This window comes from Pinus tabuliformis, chromosome 8, assembly GCF_031772625.1.
Source record: "Pinus tabuliformis cultivar Carrire ecotype Pingquan chromosome 8, CPIR1, whole genome shotgun sequence".
In the NCBI taxonomy this organism is placed as follows: domain Eukaryota; kingdom Viridiplantae; phylum Streptophyta; class Pinopsida; order Pinales; family Pinaceae; genus Pinus; species Pinus tabuliformis.
Window position 1 is genome coordinate 1,162,703,836 of NC_142294.1, and position 17,308 is coordinate 1,162,721,143.

Consider the following 17,308-nt stretch of genomic DNA (forward strand, 5'->3'; position numbering starts at 1 on the left):
ACAGAATCAAGGACAACAAACACAAAATTTTTAGGTGGAAACCATTCTAGGAAAAAAAAACCATCAAACACTTCTCTAACAATTTTGTGAGAACATCAATGCCTCAATTTCAACTAAAAAGGAAATCCCAACTCCCTAGTACTCTAGAAAATCATTCTAGTTTTATCAGGAATCTCCAACTCCTAAAAGGATGCTCCTACACCATGTTTTACCTACACCCACTAGAAGGATGCTCTAATGCCTTGCAAGCTCCAACTTGCTCTAGTAGCTCCCTACCACCCTGAAGTATTTTCAGGCTACAACCTAAAGGTGACTTCAACCACCTGCCTAGCACCACCTAACCACTCCGAAAATGATAGAAAAATAGACAAACAACTGTGGGATTTCATATCAAAGATAATGACCGACTTACAATGAATAGATTGTTGCAGAAGGATATTACAATGAAGTAACAAAACCCTTACTGTTGATAATATCTAGATGAACAAAAATACTCAGACACCCTTGGAAAATGATATGACAATAAGACCCAACTAATTCAATGCTGAAAAATGACACACTGCAATACAAATAACCATCTGTTATTACTAAATGCCTTCAATGTGTTGTACTGTCCAATGCCAGATCCAATCAACTTTTAACTGCATAAACACACTGTTACAAAAAAGTCATGATGATGGATCACTTATTATTAAGCAACTTCTTCTTATCCTTACTGTTGCAAATAACAATAACGAGAATACCAGGATAACACAATTATGCTTCAGATGATACCCTTACAACCTGCTATCTTGTTGCAAATTATATAATAGTGAAGCCCAACTCGACCAAATACTTTTACTAGTAACAACATTGTTGAAAGTGACAAATATTTTTTTACAATTACACCCTTACTCTTGTAGCTTTGTAGTGAAACCAAGGTATTGACAATGAAGCCCTTGCACAAAAATGAAATGTTTGTTCTCAAGAAATAGGCTTAAGATGGGATACAAATTCATTGCATAGTTTTCTAGGATAAAAAATTCTTACACACGCTAGGGATTTTTAATTAAATTTAATGTACCTCTGTGAGCATATTAGAGTTAATTAATATGATGCTCAAAGCTGAACCTTCTTGCTAAAATTCACCACCTTCAAATTTTTGTTTGGAGTAACTAGTTGACAAGAAAGTGATACTTCTGTAGGCTAAAAGTTTCACAAGAGATGGGCCACAACATCTGTCAATTATAGAAATGACTAAACCTCAGAACCTTGGGTATAGGAGAAGACTTCAGATTTTTGATTCCCTCCAATTGGTGTTCTCACAGGTCGAATCTTACAACATTTCATAGGTATATTTCCAATTGATGCTTCAATTTTCTTAATATTGGCTCAACGTAGCTTAAGAACTCCTTGAAGCAATGTGAATTCACCTCCCTTAAGAACAGTTAAAACTACAAATACTCAATCAACAAAGTCACGTATTTAATGCTATTAGGCCTTTGTCTCAAACATATAACAAGCTTTAGATTATGTCCAAAACTCTTTTCTAGCCTTGGGTTTGAGTATGTTACAAAAGACCAGTGAATAAAAACATACCACAATAGCTTCAAAAAGGAAGGCTGAATGGCCTTGGAAACACTTTAATTCAGTTCACACACATTTAATAATATGCCATCCACAGAACCACAGATTGGTAATACAAGTGCCCATAAGTTTGTAATAACCAACAATATCAAGTCAAGGGTTTAGCCACTGCTCTAGGATGATACTTAATGTGAGTTTTAGCACCAGATTCAATACAGGTTCACTTGCAACATACCTGAGCCTTTGATAGGGTTTATAATGGAGGCCAAAAGTTCAAGGATGTCTGCAACTGAGTCTTTGATCGATCTTCTTGTTCCTTTGCTAGTTAAGATATGCCACATAGACAAATGGTTGAATTTATTATGCATAGTGATGTTTCCCTAAAAAGGGACGAAACTCAGAGAATAATTATGCCTAGAAGAAAACAAAGAACCCCATAATCTTTTCCCAAAACCCTTCCATTAAACTTGCCTCCTCATTAGGTTTTCAAGACTCCTGAAGGCTGAGAGTTTCAGAGCCCACTCTTTCCTTTAGATATTTGTTCAAGCACATACTAAGGAGAGCTAACAAAGTCCTTTTTATAGTTTTTGGAAGATCATAAATATGGTAAGTTGACTAGATGTTTGGAGGGAAATGAATTTTGAAATTTAAAATTTGTTGGAGCCAAAAATTATGAGCCAAAACCCTCACTTAATTTAAAATTGAATTTTTGAAACCCATCATGAACATAAGAATTTTAATTTAATTCTTAAAGAAAATTCTTACAATCTTAGCCAAAAGAAAGCTGCCACATTATCAACTAGACTAGACTTGGGCTATTGACCACGAGATGGGGCTTTCAACTTTGAACAAACATATTTCTCAAACTATGAAGGCTTTCATGGCATGCCATATACCAATAGAATTGATTTGATGAGGAGAACCCAACAAGGATGGTTTGGACTCGAGAAGCTATGATTTTCCATGTTATTTTGGGGAACAAATGTGGGGCTCCACTCACTGTTGCTTGAGTTGACATCAATGACAAATATAGTTTATCAATTATAAAAAACTAGCATCTAAATTTTTTATTAGACATGTTTTTCAATTCCTTCTTAATTTACTCAAAATTTCATACTCTGAAACCTCCTAGAAAAAGAACTACAACAAAAAATTCGAGATGACTCATTTGAAATAGATTTCAGGGTGAATCATAACCCTTACTTCCACACCATATATCTTAGCAAATTATAGACATTATTTTTATGGATGTGGATGCTTGTTCAGTTATGCATGATACTATCTTGGCTTGGTTTGATGTTATTAACTAGTTAAAACATGGTTATGACTTACACCTTAAATTAGCTTATTTTGTTATGTTACAATAGTTGATGTTAACAAACATTGTTTCCGTTTAAAATGACTATTCACGATAAACTTATACACAATAGGATGCATGTCCTAATTTGTTAATTCAAATTACCAATTTGGTTATTCTTATGTTGATTGCATTGCAATTGTGTTAATAACAACATACTACATTGTAATAGATAGATGAAATTGTGTACTTTGCAACCAACATATCCAATATTTTATTTTCCAAATTCAAATAATGCAATTTAGTATTTTTTGTTGTTGTTTAATTTGATTCCTATTTTAAACTCTAATATATATTGTTATAATATTATTTTGTTCATATTTAATTTAGTTTTACTATTTTCAATATTTCTTTATATATATATATATATATATATATATATATATATATATATATATATATATATATATCTATATATATATATATATATATATATTATATATTTATATATATTTTTTCTTCTCTAAACCAATCTTCTTCCTTTTATTCATGTTTTGAAAAATCTCCAATAAACATTAGCAATCCATAACTTAGGTTATAACCCAATGTAAGACATAATAAACATTATCAATGCATAACTTATTATAACATAATGTAAACTTAGGTTATAACATACTGTAGGATTTTGTTTTTAATAGTACTAATGATTCAAAGAAAAAGTCCATCAACTTCACCATTAAATCAAAGTTATACCATTGCCTTACATTGCCTTTGTCTTAAGGCATGCTTTTAAAAGCTAATCACTCTAACGGGAAGTGAAATCTGTAAGTCATAGATCATAAATTGAAGAACCACAAAATTCTTTTATTCATGTACCAAGCAATTTTTTGTACAATGATTCAATACAATTCTTCATTTTGATTGGTCGTATTTTTCGTTGGATGAAAAGGCTGCTTGAGCAGATAGACCGAAAGGTGGCAACATGCTTATTGTGAAATCTTCCTAACAAAAACCCAACATCAACATCTAAAACAAATGAAACAGGAAAGAAATGAAAGTGATGGTGGGCACCGGAGAGAAGGAAGGAGATCAGCAAGGAGGGAGGTCGGAGGGGGGAGGCAGGAGAGTTTGAAGGGGCCCTTTTCCATTCTTTACGACCCACACAATCTTCAGTCCCCAGGATGTGTGAACCTCCAAATGGCAATGCATGAACCACACCCCTGCATATATTCCATGGATATTGAGTAAACAAGCATTATTATAATTTTAATATGTGCAATGATATGATTTAATTCAAAGTTGAATGAGAAATGAGATGAGATTGTGTGCATATTTTGTATGTACTACCTGGATTGTTTTCACGGAATTTGATAGTAGCCAACCTCCTTTGGGAACTCACAAAATGTTTTTCTCATTAGGGTCAATGAGGTTAAAGTTTGGTGCATCTGTTGATTCATTGTAGTTTCCAACACCTTGGCCCGCCACAAAGAAATTGAAACCATGGAGATGGACAGGGTGGTTGTCTGTGCTAAAGATGCTGGTGTCTTGAAGAATCAATTGAATAGTTGTGTTGAAGGGAAGGAATTTTACTCTAGTCCCATTCACAACCTGTGTATTATTGGGTGGAGTGCTAGTGTAATTGAACGAGAATGGAGGATTGTATGGAAAATCAGTCTTATAAACTCCTTTCATCTACTTGAAATAGTGGGACTAAAGAAGAGAAGTGTTTGGGAGAAAAAAAGAAATGTTGTTGACAGAGGCAGTGAATCTTGTCCCATTGGGTGCTTGGCATTTCCCATCCCCTTGGGACAAGGATTCAGTCCCAGACCAACTGTAAAGGAAATTTTCTTGTCAACTATTTGAGGAACCAGAGCAGGGAATTGTGTGGTAGTCAAGCTTCTAAGTTTTTCACTAAAGTTGGCTACAAAGGAAGTGTCATTAAGGGCTGGGAGTTTAGGCATCATAATGGTGGAAGAGGTATTAGAGTTGGAAATGTTGTAGCTCACAATTCCCGCAATAGTGGAGTTATCAAATGTTCCACCACCTGTAACAAATGGGTGAGCTACTATGTAAAATTGGTTAACTCCTCCAACATTAACAATAGCATTAGCAGTGAATAACACATTGGTGGTTTGGCCAGGTGTTTTAACAAGAGTGTTTATCTGGAAAGCTTCATATAAACTGCATCTACTTCCACCATAGTCATGCTATAATTTGCAATGGCAAGGAAGAGCTCATCATTGAGTGGCAAAATTGATGATTCGAAGGAGATATGTCTTCCCAAGATTGACATTTAGAACAAATGTATCTACATAAAATGCCATGGTTAGTAAATGTGTGACATCATCTTTTGTACCCATTACATCAAATAAATAAAAAATTTAAATACAATTTCCATTACCATTGTAGTAGTTGTAAAGTGGTCTAGAAATTCCATTTATAGTGTAGGCATCTAACACATTTGGACCTCCTCCTGTTTGGAGGGTCTGCTGAATAACCTTCTTAGTATCTCCATTCCACCATTCTCCTGCAAGGTGGTGCATATAAAACCATTAAATTTCATTTGGTATGCTCTCTAGCCATTGTTACATGGTCTAGATTATCCATAAAAGGTATTAAGATATATGAACTTACCTAGAATAATGGGGACTTCTTTGGATGGATTGGGAAATGGGTAGGGAGCGTGTGGCTTAAGATATATAATGATGGCACCATGTACACTAGCTTTTAACCAAGAAATGTGTGCATGCCACCATATAGTTCCTCTATGTCCTATGATAGTGAAGTTATAAACGTAACTCATTCCAGTTTGAATTGGACATTGGGTGATATAACCAGGACCATCTGCCCATCCAGACCTCAGCTGTCGAATCCCATGCCTGCATGCAAAACAACATACATGATATATACAACTATTCAATAGTGGCATGCAAGCTAGATAAGTACTATGATTACATATAGAAATAAATCTATAATAATCAATCTATACACTTACTTTATCATACATATCATAAGTTTCTCCTTACTAAAATCTAAAAAAGCCATAAATATAATTACCAATGAATAGTCACATTGTCCTTAACGTGGTTTAACAACTTTATAATTACTTGATCTCCCTCTTGAGAAAAAATTGTAGGTCCTGGATACTTTCCATTCATGGTGATCAAAGGTTTTGTATTGCAAAGACGTGTCACATTACTTACCCTCACGTGCAACCCAATGCATTTATAGTTAGGTTAATATAATCAAACACCCGAACACCCCCAATAAACTCCAACATAGTATATTATTTTCACTCTATATGGTTACATTGAACTTGTAATGCTTGGTTGTCTGCCAATGCTTTCCTGCTACTATATCCAGGTACTGAATGATGACCAGCAGGATGGCAATTAACAAGAACTTCATAGCAACCTTGGAAGGGCAAGGGTAAGGGCAGAGCAATGTCTTTGAGTTCAACATTTTCCTCCTATAAACTTAACTTATAAACTATGAAACCTTAGCTTGAATATAGCTGAGATTGCTGTGATCAGTTGGGAAGGCTTGGAATATATACATGTACCAAGATTGCCCTGAAGATTGCCCCGTGCCTTTTTGGTTGTGGGGTATAATTTGGTGGTGAATTGGTGGAGTAAAAAATAAGAACACACACTCACAAACAACCATGGATATTGCACAAAGAAAACCATTGCCTAATTGCTTCTGTGCAGACGTACGAACTCAACTAAAATAGTTGTTCATTGTAACAATGAATGGATGTAATTAAGTTCAAAGGAGATTAGTGTGAAATTGAAAGACTTAATGCAGGGTTAGGACATCCATGCTTTTCTGCCATGGCATGAGGTTATATATATGAGTTAAGATATGTTAATGACAGGATCAATAAGCTCATTGAGGACCACCATGAAAAAACTATCCTTGTCATGAAAAACTGTCTCATTTCTAATTAACTGCATCGCCATGTATTCCTGTAATTTCATAGTTGAGTTCATTGATCGAGAGAGACGCTACTGGTGGTCTTGACTTCATTTGAGTAGAAATTTCTTTTACTTTCATAACACATAATAATTGACCACACCCACTCAAGTCCATTTCAATTCTTTATTGATCAGATTTTTCTATTCAAATCACTGGAGTCTCCCCTAACTCCCACACCAAAGGAGTCTATTCACTGGAACTTCTTTAACTCCCCTCACCAAAGTAGTCTCAGAGATATCCTGTCGACATTAAAAGAAAATTTTGGAGAAGTATAAGATTGTTTGTTTGGATACCGTTAAATTTTAATGTGTTGGTATGGTTCTTGCATGTGTGGACCTGTTGGTCTTGGACTTCAACTATAACTTGTTGTAATCTTATCAAAATGAATTCGAGGGATGCCATTAAAGGACAAAATGTTGGGAAGTTTATGATTTCCATTGATATTATTATTAAAATTTATAATTTAATTTTAACATCATATTTAATCTAAATATTAAATTGGTGTACATGATTTGTTGTTTATAGGATTTGGTCACTGAAAAGTTGATGGAGATTGTTAAAATTTAAGGAGGACACATGTAAATTTGAACCCATAATTATTGAATTTATATTTTACTTATACGTATAATAGAAAAGTTTTGATTAACCAAATAAATATTTTTTTAATTTTATTTTTTAAAAATTCTATATGAAAAAAGAAATTTTTTTCATTAAGATTATAAGTTTGAATAAGAAATTTTTATTATAATTTAAATATATTTAATTTTTCATTTATTATATATTGATTTTTGTAATATATATATTCTCTTAATATGTAAATGTTTTTTGTGTAAAATTTGTTTCATTATATTAAGAAAACATTAAATGTAGTATGGCCTTGTGTTATTCGTTTGTCCAAAGGGAAACCAATCTAAACACAGATTCAACGTCTTAATATTACATGGGTTTTTCCTAATCATTGCATCCAACATGACAAAAATGATGCCAAAATTATACAAAGGAGAGCAGGTACGCATGGCATTACTAGCTGAGTTCACACTACCAAAATTAGAGTTTGACAGAGGCTGAAAAAATACAATCCTATGAATCTATAAGAGTATCTAAACCACATGACAAAACTTGATTATTCTTGGCACAATTAACATGAAGCTGGACCAATCTTTGGGGAGACAGGTTACCTTGTGCCACCTTTATGACCACAAGCCCAATGTCCATGTACCACTTCTACCACGAACCCATTGATCTCAACCACAATGACCACAAGCCATCGCGACCATACACCCAGTGAACACCATGACCACGAACCCAATGACCTTGAACCCCCACCGAGCTACTGTACACTCAGAGCTAGTTGAGGACCAAAGCTCGAATCCACTACACTTCCATGTCCTTCCTGCAAATCCCACAAGTTAAGGTATACCCTAGAATTGAAACATCCTTTTTCAGCTGCTTGCATGCTCAGAACGAGCCAAGGACCAGAGCTCTTTACCGGAAATCAAAACTATTACATTCAAGCTCGGAGCACTTTGATGATTAGAAAATCTCTCCCTAAAGTTGGTAATTACCATGGTTAAGACCTTGCCAGAGTTGAAGCCTTTGATAATTTTCTATTTATTATGAGGAGCAGAGTATTGTGGAACCAACCCAAATGAGCCCCTTCCCTCACTTGTTACCCAAGAGATACCAATCACACTTCCCACTTAGAGAAAAAAAATCACATGTGCTGGCAAATCGAAATGGTGAAAGAGAGCTGAGGTGTGAGTTGAATTACCAAAAATAATCGTGTTGGTTGAAATGTTCCCTAGAGTATCCATGAAAAGGATCTTGACGGGAGGGATACCATAGTGAGATAAAGTGTGGCCCCCATGCTTCATGCTAGAGTTATCCATTAAACTCCAAATGTTGGCCCAACCTGCGAGTGCAACACCACTGTGATTACGACCAACATGGTTAATGGTACCTTTCATTTCCAAATTATTTGTGAAGGTGGCAGAATAATCCCTGAACATAGGAATTTCTAAATGAGGCCAGTGCTGACATAGTGTGATGAACATAACCATGCGCATAGAGGGCCTTCCTAGGCAATGCTACTGATTCATCACGAGATAGTTAAACTAGGTTTACTTAGCCTCGAAACCATTTGATGTTCGCTGCACCTGAACTTTTAATGCTATGTACTAGGATATGAGCGAATTGATATGGGAGGCCAGATGGTTTTCCTTCCCCGACCGATTCATCATTACCAGGGCATCACAATGCATGATCACCTGCCATGGGGGATTTAATATGTAAATGTTGTTTTCATAATAACTTTCATAATTTATGAATGGAAGATTCTGTGAGTGGATTTAATTTGAAATATATCTTCAGGATCCATCACATCAAGATTTATAAATGTGATGAAGATATATTTCAAATCTTTCATATATATATATATATATATATATATATATATAGATATAGATATATCTATTGTTTTTGCCAGAGAAAAAACATGTAATTTTTACTATAAGATGATAGAAATTACATTCTGTAAACACACCAAGTGTGTATGCATAGTATCTTAAAAAAAAGTATAAAACAAATATCATCATGTGGCCATATATATACGGAGTGGTCTAAGTGTTCAAAACATATAGTCTCAAAGATGTTCTATGAACATGTCAATAACTGCAGTGGAAATATATACATATATACTTGCAGTAGAGATCCAAAAATGAGCATTGAAATAAGATCATATATAACTAGTTATGAAGCAAAAAACAAAAAAAAGGAAAATTAAGAAATAACTCTTGCCTGAGGAGAAACTTGCTCCATCAATGGACCAAAAACATATGAAAGATCCGAGACTAATGCAAATTTGGACAATTGATCTGCCTCCATGTTCCGCTCCCTGAATATGTGATGACATGAAAATGAGTCAAATGAATTTTTTAGAATAATAACATGATCCAATATTGGAGACAAGAAAATACTTCTGCAAGCCTGGACACAATTTAGCCAATTAACCACAAGCAAAGAGTCACCAAACAACTGAATGTTTGTAATCACCTAATCAATAGCAAAGGAAAGAATATTTGTACAAGACAACAATTCCACATAGTTGTTCAACCTTGCCCGAAACCCATTAAATCATGGAAAGAGTGAAAACCAAAGACGTGTAAAATAAATCCACCACCACTACGATCCCCCATAACATCAGAGGCCCCGACAAAAAAATCCCAAGGAAGTGATCGATTTGGATTTTTCAGCTTCAATTACTCTTACATTGCGCATATCCTTATCTTGAGGGAAATGACTAAGAATGACCATTTCTTTAGTAGTGATAGAAATGGGAGAGGAGGCCACATCTCCAAAGTTTGAGCGATTACAAGCGATCCATATTCCACAAAAGATAATCATATGCAAATATTTAAAAGTACAGGAAGAAGGGAATGATAACCGTTTTTTCCAATAATTTTCTAAAAAACTACCATACCATGAACCGATCAAAGCCTCAACTAATCTACAATAAGACCAAATTTTGTAGGAATTTACAGGGTAAGTTCCTTAGATAGAACACCAGTGTACACCGCTCACAAACTGTTGTAGATCTAACCCAGAAATATATGATAATGGAAATAACCCAAGAATAACAAGATCAAAATAGATATAAATTCTTCTTTATTATCAAAACCCTTAAGGTAGGGCAACACCATACATTCACTCCTTAAGGAAGGAGAACACTCCACAAGCCATATGCCTGTTCATACAATAATACTTCACTTCATATCCTCCATGTGGAGTCTCTAGCCTCTATATAGGCCTCATACATACAATACCATGGGTCATTACCATGGTTCCCTCATACCATCAACTAATACCATGGGCCCATTACATTATTATTAACTATGTTCACACCTAATCTTCAACGGTTGGGTAAACAGGAACGTGAAAAATCATCAAGAAGATGAACTGATCCGTCCATTTTATGTATATAAACAATAGTTATCTAATGAAATAATCAGTCAGTTTTCTTCTGCCCATTTTGGAGTTACCCTGGCCTGACATGGTATCAGAGCGCAGGTCCCAGATTCCTTGTAACTCCCTTATCTCTGTCCTGAGCGCTGCTCTGCCCTGAGCGCTGCATCTGTCCTGAGTGTCATTAATTCTCTGCGCATCAGTTAAAAGTCATTAATTGTCCTGCGTTCCATTGATTCGCTGCCTCTCCACACCAGACGCACTGACTCTGCAACAGATCATTAAGGACGTTGTGGAAATACTGAAGATTAATCAAAATCCTTCCATTGAGGAGATTTCAAAGGAAACGGTGCCGACTTGCAGCTCGTTGTTCTCAGGTACATTCCCCCATCGTATGGTATCGTACTCCTTGAGCTTCCCTATGGCATAATCATCGATAGCATTAGCATCTACCGCCTTCTTGCTCTCGCCGGTGACATAATAGATTTTTTTTCTGCCCCTCTTTCATCCGGTTCTCTGTTGACATATCTCGTCACGCCCCCGAGCCTCAGATCAAAGCCATTGATAGCCTCACGACCTTGATTTCAAAGAGTTTGTTGGGCGCTCCTCCGGTGACCTTTGCAACTCTGAGCAAGGCAAGCTCAGCCTTGAGCTCCTTGAGCTGGCTTAACAACTCTTTTCGCAAGTCCGCCCTGGCTCTGGCCATTTCGATTCAAATCTTTTCGCAAGTCCGCCTCGGCTCCTCTCTCTATGGTTGAACCGCAGTAACACCCTCACCAAACAGCTTTGCATGTGATGACCTGACCCTGTGTCGACATCGCCGAGGGTTATATACACAGAAACAGAAATCAAATGAATGGATACAGCCAACGCATGTATATTGAATATGTCCAAGTCGCCACACCTCAGGCTGGGGAGGTCCGCATAAGATATTGCATGTGGCTCTATACTTGAAGCGGAAAGGATCCCGAGAGTTTTTTTCATGCATTCGTGGACACGAAGCTGCTGGGATAGTTGAGAGTATAGTGTTATGCTGTTGATTTTAACTTCAATGTATATTTATGATGGCGGTTTTGGTATAGCGTTGAGCAGTTTGTTGACTTCATGATATTACACAGTTTAAATAATTCAAAGCGTTTGTATGTCATTCAAAATATTGCGGTGTTTCCAGAATGTCTTATATACCAAAGCATTTGTAGTATTGCATAATATATATTGATATATTGAAAGTGATATATTAATACAATGAAGTGAAGTGATCCCTTGCGCATTTTTTCAATTGCATAATATATTGATATATTGAAGTGATATATTAATAGAATGAAGTGATATATTGAAGTGATCCATTGCACATTTTTCAAAACATAGTAGTATTGCAGTGATATGTACAATGAAATGCTGATGCTTTTAGCAAATATTAGAGGGATTTGAAGGCTGTAACGTAAGGATTTTTTTAGCAGAAGTAATTTTTTACAGAATGCATTCAATCATCTCTATGGTAGGAATAGTTCTCACTGGCAAGGAGAACTATTCTGAATGGTCTCGGATGGTAAAACACACCCTCATCTACAATGAGTTGTGGAAAGGAGTGTGTGTCGGAGAAGAAGACAAAGACCCTGTGCAGCCTACATCAGATAAAGAACTTGTCATTTGGGAAAACAAGAACAACAAAGCCTATGCATTGATCGCAACATCTATAAATGAAGAAGTAAGTCGTCATATTTCATCTTATTCCACTGCCTTTGAAGCTTTACAAAAGCTGAAAGAGCTCTATGACTCACATTTTGCACTTGAAGTTGTTCAGCTCATGATTAAACTCTTCACTCTTGAACTGAAAAATAATGATCCTCTTGCTCTTGCATCTGAAATAAAGTCTATAATGCATGATATTAAATCCACTAAGGTTGAGCTGGATATCTCTCTTATTGCCTTCCTCAAAGCACTCTATCCTACCTACTCCAATTATCTTGAGTCATTACAAGCAAATGGAAATCTTAAAGATATAACCTTTGACTCTCTTGTGAAAAAGTTTGCTGAAAGAGAGAAATCCTTTGGAAAGAAGACAGTCCCTGAATCTTCTGATGAGACTGTTTGCCTTGCTCACAAAGAAAAGCATCCTGCTGAAGATTCTACAAGAGGAAGAGGTGGACGAAGAGGAAGAGGAAGATACTTCAGAGGCAGGGGGGCAGACATTCTCAAGGAGAAAAGGCAGATCTGCATTGCATTCGCTGCAAACGAAATGGATCACATGATGCTTCTACATGCAAGCTACCATGGGACAAAATTGAGCAGAGAATACACCAGCAGAAAGGTAAAACTGATGACACAGACAAAGTTAAAGCACCTAAATCTGCTCACTATATTGAGGCACAATGTAACATTGGAGTAAATGAAGATTTGTTTAATGCTTCACTTGCTTCTTCAAAAAATGATTGGTTGCTTGATTTAGGAGCAACATGTCATATGACTCATAGGAAAGATTTTTTTGAAGATTTCACTGACAATGTTGATGGATCAGTATACTTTGCAGATCAGTCAAAGATCAAGCCATCAGGGCTTGGCACAATCAGGCTTAAACTGCCTGGTCTTCCAGAATTTCTTCTAGATCATGTTCTATATCTACCACAACTCAAGAGAAACTTGTTGTCCCTGGTCCACATCCGCCAGCAAGGTCACTCCATTCATATGTTTGATGGCAAGCTTGAGGTAAGAAAGGCATCTGACCACTCATTTGTCATGAGGGGTATAGAAGAAGAAAGACTTCTTAAACTGCAAGGAACCTCTGCTCATGCACAACATTTCTCATATATTTCTCATCATGAAGAAGGTACACTTCCGTCAAGTTTATTATGGCATGCTAGATTTGGACATTTAAACTATGATAGTCTCCGCTTGTTGAAGAAAAATGGTGTTGCTGGTTTGCCTACAATTCCTAGAAAACATAAGCAATGTGATGCTTGCATTCTAGGAAAGCATAGCAAACAGTCTTTTCATGATTCACATTCAAGAGCACATAGGAATCTTGAACTCATTCATTCAGATTTATGTGGTCCAATGCCTATTCCTTCTGCAAATGGAAATAAATATATCGTGACATTTATTGATGATTACACCAGAATGTGTTGGGTTTATTTATTGAAGAACAAATCTGATGCTTTTCAAACATTCAAGAATTTTCATAAGTGGATTGAAAATGATGCACAATCTCATATTGGGTCTATTCGCACTGATAATGGAAAAGAATATACATCAAATGAATTTGAAAACTATCTTCGCCAACATGGGATCAAACATCAAACAACTGTACCTTATAATCCCCAACAGAATGGTGTAGCAGAAAGAATGAATAGAACAATTTTGAATATGGTACGATCCATGCTTTTCTTCAAAAATGTAAAGATAATGTTTTGGGCTGATACTGTTCTATGTGCTACATATATAAAGAATAGATGTCCATCTAGTGCTATAAGAAACAAGACTCCTTATGAATTGTGGTATGGACATGTTCCTTCGGTAAAACATCTCAGGATTTTTGGTTCCACCTGTTATGCTTTAATACCAAAAGTACATAGAAACAAACTTGGTGCTAGAAGTCGTAAGTGTATCTTCATGGGGTATTCAAACACCTCTAAAGCATACCGTCTCTATGATGAAGTAAATAAAAAGTTTGTTGTATCTAGAGATGTCATTTTTCTTGAATCATCCAAATCTGACAGTGTTGTTGAGCGGCAACTTGATCGCTTGGATAGATTCACAAAAACAAAATCATTTCAAGAGTTTGATAATCAGATTCCACATCTTGAAGGGGGGATTCCTATACTAGATCAACATGTGGAATCTTCTTCTGAAGAACAATCTCCCTTGCATGAAACTCCAACACCGGATGATCCTTTAAGTGATGTAATTGATAGAATTGGGAGACTCAATCTTGATTCAGTCCCAAATCAATCAACAGAGCAGCCTGGACCATCTCAGAAAGGTCCCCAAAAGTGGCTGACAAAGACACTTGAAAGTGTTCATCCTAATGAAATTGGAAAAACAGGAACCAGAAATACAAACCGACAAGATGGAGGTGATGTAGATAACTCTAATTCACCTGTTGATATGGATGTTACTTATGCTTGTGAATTGAACTTGTCTACAGATTTTGAACCAACTTCCTTCAAAGAAGTTGCTTCTCATGATGAATGGAAAGAAGCGATGCAGAAGGAGTATGATGCCCTCATAAAGAATGGCACTTGGAAGCTGGTTGATCCTCCATTTGGAACCAAACCAATTGGCTGCAAGTGGGTCTACAAGAACAAGTACAAAGCTGATGGCTCACTTGACAAGCACAAAGCTAGGCTTGTGGCAAAAGGTTTTGCACAGAAGGAAGGGGTCGATTATGAGGAAACTTTTTCCCCCACAGCAAAATGGGCCACCATCCGGACACTCTTTGCACTAGCTGCTCAGAACGGTTGGAAAGTCCATCAAATGGATGTAAGAACTGCATTCTTGAATGGAGATCTAAAAGAAAATGTTTTTATGTCCTAGCCTGAAGGATTTGCTGTGAAAGGACATGAACATAAAGTATGCAAACTTGTGAAGTCCTTGTATGGCCTCAAACAAGCACCACGAGCCTGGTATGAAAAACTAACTGAGCATCTTCTGAAACTCAACTTCAAACATTTCGATCTTGATGGTGCAACTTTATTTGTCAAGAAAGTTGGCAAAACAGTTGTATATCTTGTGGTATATGTAGATGATATTTTAATGACAGGGAACAATGAAAGCTATATTGCATCCATAAAGAAAGAATTAGGAAAAAGTTTTGAAATGACTGATTTGGGCTATGTTCATTACTATCTTGGCATTGAAGTAACCCAACATCCAAAATCCATATTTCTTTCTCAAAAGAAATACATTGGAGATTTGTTAAACATATTTGGCATGACAGAGTGCAATCCTCTTTCTACTCCAATGGAACAAAACTTGAAGCTCACATCTATTGAAGGAAAGGAATTTGAGGATGCAACAAAGTATAGACAGCTTGCAGGAAGTCTCATCTACCTCACTACTACCAGAACAAACATTTCATTTGTTGTTGGAATCCTCTCCAGGTTTATGCAAAAGCCTTGTGGGGGACATTGGTCTGCTGAAAAAAGAGTTCTAAGGTACTTTAAGGGAACTCAAGACCTTGGAATCAAGTATACACAGGTGGACGACTTCAGCTTGATTGGATACTCTGATTCAGACTTCGATGGAGACAAAGAAACTGGGGTATCTACTTCAGGATATGCTATGAGTCTTGGATCAGAAGCTGTCTCCTGGAGATCACGCAAACAATTAGTTCCAGCAGATTCCACAACAGAAGAAGAATACGTGGCAGCAGCTGAAGCAACGAAAGAAATTGTGTGGCTTAGGAAAATTCTTGAAGATTTGCAGGTAAAACAAGTACAATCAACTCCACTCATGATTGATAACACCTCTGCAATAAAGTTGGCCAAGAACCCAAAGTTCCATGATCGTACTAAGCATATCAATACTAAATATCATCTCATCCGACATCATGTTGAGGCCAAAATAATCCATCTCCGTCATTGTTCCACAAATGAGAAAATTGCAGACATCTTCACCAAAGTGCTTGGAAGAGAAAAGCTTGAAAGATTCAGAACGATGCTTGGACTCACCAACATCCCTTCAGATTAAGGGGGGGAATGTTCACACCTAATCTTCAACAGTTGGGTAAACAGGAATGTGAACAGTCATCAAGAAGATGAACTGATCCGTCCATTTTATGTATATAAACAATAGTTATCTAATGAAATAATCAGTTAGTTTTCTTCTGCCCATTTTGGAGTTACCTTGGCCTGACAAACTACTTGTGGTCCCTTACATGACATGGGTTAACCACCTTATTTATTACTATGGCCCATCCCATTATTACATTATTACCTTGGGTACCTCCCTTGGTACCCCATATTATCCCCCCTAGGTATATAACATTCCACCCCCCTAAGCATGTTTCGTCCCCGAAACATGGGAAGAACATAAACAATAAGATCTACTCAAAAGGGTAGTCCACTAGTACCATGCACGTGCATCTAGCCATCCAAGAGAAAGGTGAACCCTCGATCTCGCTGGTGCCTCGCTCGCGTGAGATGGAAGTTGACCGTGGCAGCTCTGCTGTGTGTAGTAGGTGGATCGTCGCTCCTCGCTATCCGTCATACGGGGGTTGTTGTCCTTGTGGCTAATTGGTTGCCATCTTGTTGGTTGTTGTCTTGCGGGGTGATGTGGGTGATGATATGTTGAAGTTTTAACCCACGGTGTCTTTTTCTTTAATTCACCCTGCTGTGGTGCCCGTTGTGGTGTCTTCTTTTCCAATATGACTTCAACCACTGAGCCCTCCTCTGATGTATCAACACCTGTAACCTTTTCTGCTTCAGCCTCTGTTTGTGTTTGATTGTCTATCATCACTGGCTCATCATCTAATATGTCAAACCCTGGAACATCTTCTGCGTCAACCTT

At 36.7% G+C, this 17,308-nt stretch overlaps 1 pseudogene; it reads right to left on the bottom strand.

The window, feature by feature from the left end:
• Window positions 1–3,952: 3,952 nt before the first annotated feature.
• Window positions 3,953–6,325, bottom strand: LOC149239474 (laccase-4-like; annotated as a pseudogene).
• Between the last annotated feature and the right edge of the window lie 10,983 nt (window positions 6,326–17,308).